This window comes from Zosterops lateralis (genome assembly GCF_965231275.1).
Source record: "Zosterops lateralis genome assembly, chromosome: 18".
Lineage (NCBI taxonomy): Eukaryota > Metazoa > Chordata > Aves > Passeriformes > Zosteropidae > Zosterops > Zosterops lateralis.
In genome coordinates, this window is record NC_139778.1 from 10593763 (window position 1) to 10597090 (window position 3328).

The 3328-nt window shown below is 40.7% G+C and overlaps 1 long non-coding RNA gene across 1 annotated transcript; it reads left to right on the forward strand.

Annotated features, from left to right (window-relative positions):
• The first annotated feature begins 1949 nt into the window (after nucleotides 1-1949).
• Nucleotides 1950-3027, forward strand: LOC310916959. Its single transcript, XR_014591372.1, has 3 exons — nucleotides 1950-1991; nucleotides 2112-2195; nucleotides 3014-3027. It is a non-coding gene; the product is annotated as an uncharacterized lncRNA (long non-coding RNA).
• The last annotated feature ends 301 nt before the right edge of the window (nucleotides 3028-3328 follow it).

Consider the following 3328-nt stretch of genomic DNA (forward strand, 5'->3'; position numbering starts at 1 on the left):
CCCCCTCAAAAATCACAGGAATATCAGAAAACAACAATTCTTGTGATCAAATACTTGGGTTGTTTGGTTTTTTTCCCCTCAAAAATCACAGGAATATGAGAAAACAAAATTTTTTGGGATAAAAGACTTGGGTTGTTTCTTTTTTCCTCTCAAAAATCACAGAAATACCAAAAAATAACAATTCTTGTGATAAAAGACTTGAGTTGTTTGGGTTTTTTCCCCTCAAAAATCACAGGAATATGAGAAAACAACAATTTTTGTGATAAAAGACTTGGGTTGTTTGGTTTTTTCCCCTCCAAAATCACAGGAACACCAGAAACCAACATTTTTTGTGATAAAAGACTTGGGTTGTTTGAATTTTCCTCTCAAAAATCACAGGAATACCAGAAAACAATAATTCTTCTGTTAGAAAACCTGGATTGTTTGTTTTTTTCCCCCTCAAAAAATCACAGGAATACCAAAAAATAACAATTTTTGTGATAAAAAACCTGGGTTGTTTGGTTTTTTCCTCTCAAAAATCACAGGAATATGAGAAAACAACAATTCTTGTGATAAAAAACTTGGGTTGTTTGGTTTTTTCCCCTCCAAAATCACAGGAATACCAGAAACCAGCAATTTTTGTGATAAAAAACCTGGGTTTTTTCCTCTCAAAAATCACAGGAACACCAGAAAATAATTTTTGTGATTGAAAACTTGAGTTGTTTGTTTTTTTCCCCCTCCAAAATCACAGGAATAACAGAAAATAATTTTTGTGATTGAAAACTTGTTTGGTTTTTTTCCCCTCCAAAAACACAGGAACACCAGAAAATAATTTTTGCGATAAAAAACTTGGGTTATTTGGGGTTTTTTTCCATTCAAAAATCACATGAATACCAGAAAACAACAATTCTCGTGATAGAAAACCTGAGTTTTTGGGGGTTTTTCCCCTCAAAAATACCAGGCTTTAGGAAAACTGGGGCAAATGAAAAAAAAAAAAAAATAAATAAGTCTGGAGAGAAAACCTTGAATTGAGGAAAGGAGACCAAATTCACCACTTGACGCACTTCAGGACAGAAAAAATAGGAATAAAGTGACGAATTTAATATAATTTCATTAAAAAAAAAAAAAAAAAAAAAAAAAAAAAAAAAAAAAAAAAAAAGTGAATATCCAAGAGCAAATTCCTACCTGGGAAAATTTCTGGTATTCCTGAGAAAAATGAGGATTTACAGGGAGCAAAAAGATGCTGATTTTGAGGGCTCAGACAGAGCCTTGCAGGGAGCACGAGGCCATTCCAGGGCACAAAAATCTCCTGGGGAATCTCTGACGTGTTTTGGGGCCTGAGCTGAGACAAACAGGAAAAGGATTTTTTTTTTTTTTTTTAGGGCAGGGGAGACACAGCCCCCAAAGCCCCCGAGGTTGGGCTGCCCTTTGTGGGGTTGTTTGTGGGGCTGGGAAGGGTTTCACTCGTGGTTTCTGTTCTTCCCCCTCATCCTTAAAATATGTGACCAAGTGCAGAAGGTTTCTGATTTCTGACCAGTTCCAGGAGGTTTCTGATTTCTGACCAGTTCCAGAAATTTCTGACCAGTTCCAGGAGGTTTTTTTACCACTTTTAGGAGGTTTCTGACCAATTCCAGAAGGTTTCTGATGAGTTCCAGGTTTCTGACCAGTTCCAGAAGGTTTTTGACCAATTCCAGAAGGTTTTTTACCAGTTTTAGAAGGTTTCTGACCAGTTTCGGGAGGTTCCTGACCAGTTCCAGAAGGTTTTTGATTTCTGACCAGTTCCAGAAGTTTCTGGTCAGTTCCAGAAGGTTTCTGACCAGTTCCAGAAGATTTTTTTACCAGTTCCAGGAGGTTTTTGACCAGTTCCAGAAAGATTTCTGACCAGTTTCAGGAGGTTTCTGATTTCTGACCAGTTACAGGAGGTTTCTGACCAGTTCCAGGAGGTTTCCGATTTCTGACCAGTTCCAGGAGGTTTCTGACCAGTTCTAGAAGTTTCTGACCAGTTCCAGAAGGTTTTTTACCAGTTCCAAGAGGTTTTTGACCAGTTCCAGAAAATTTCTGACCAGTTCCAGAAGGTTTCTGACCAGTTCCAGGTTTCTGACCAGTCCCAGGAGGTTTCTGACCAATTCCAGAAGGTTTTTTACCAGTTTTAGGAGGTTTCTGACCAGTTCCAGAAGGTTTCTGATGAGTTCCAGGTTTCTGACCAGTCCCAGGAGGTTTCTGACCAGTTCTAAAAGGTTTCTGACCAATTCCAGGAGGTTTCTGACCAGTTCCAGAAAGTTTCTGACCAGTTCCAGAAGGTTTTTTACCAGTTCCAGGTTTCTGACAAATTCCAGAAGGTTTCTGACCAGTTCCAGAAAATTTCTGACCAGTTCCAGAAGGTTTCTGACCAGTTCCAGGAGGTTTTTTACCAGTTCCAGAATAATTTCTGAACAGTTCCAGGAGGTTTCTGACCAGTTCCAGGTTTCTGACAAATTCCAGAAGGTTTCTGACCAGTTCCAGGAGTTCTCTGATTTCTGACCAGTTCCAGGAGGTTTCTGACAAGTTCAAGAGGGTTTCTGACCAGTTCCAGGAGGTTTCTGATTTCTGACCAGTTCCAGGACTTTTCTGACCAGTTCCAGGAGGTTTTTTACCAGTTCCAGGAGGTTTCTGGCCAGTTCCAGAAGTTTCTGACCACTTCCAGGGGGTTTCTGACCAGTTCCAGAATAATTTCTGACCAGTTCCAGAAAATTTCTGACCAGTTCCAGGCAGTTTCTGACCAGTTCCAGAGGGTTTCTGACCAGTTCCAGGAGTTCTCTGATTTCTGACCAGTTCCAGGAGGTTTTTACCAGTTCCAGAAGGTTTCTAACCAGTTCTAGAAAGGTTTCTGACCAGTTTCAGGAGGTTTCTGATTTCTGACCAGTTCCAGAAGGTTTCTGACCAGTTCCAGAATAATTTCTGACCAGTTCCAGGTTTCTGACAAATTCCAGAAGGTTTTTTACCAGTTCCAGGAGGTTTCTGACCAGTTCCAGAATTTTCTGACCAATCCCAGAAGTTTCTGACCAGTCCCAGAAAGGTTTCTGATTTCTGACCAGTTCCAGGTTTCTGACCAATTCCAGGAGGTTTCTGACCAGTTCCAGAAGGTTTTTTACCAGTTCCAGGTTTCTGACCAGTTCTAGAAGTTTCTGACCAGTTCCAGGAAATTTCTGACCAGTTCCAGGTTTTTTACCAGTTCCAGAAGGTTTCTGACCAGTTTCGGGAGGTTCCTGACCAGTTCCAGGAGGTTTCTGACCAATTCCAGCTCACTCCCCATTCCCTCATCCCAGCTCCAAACTGGGCATCCCATGCTGGACCCTGAGTGCCTCAGGGT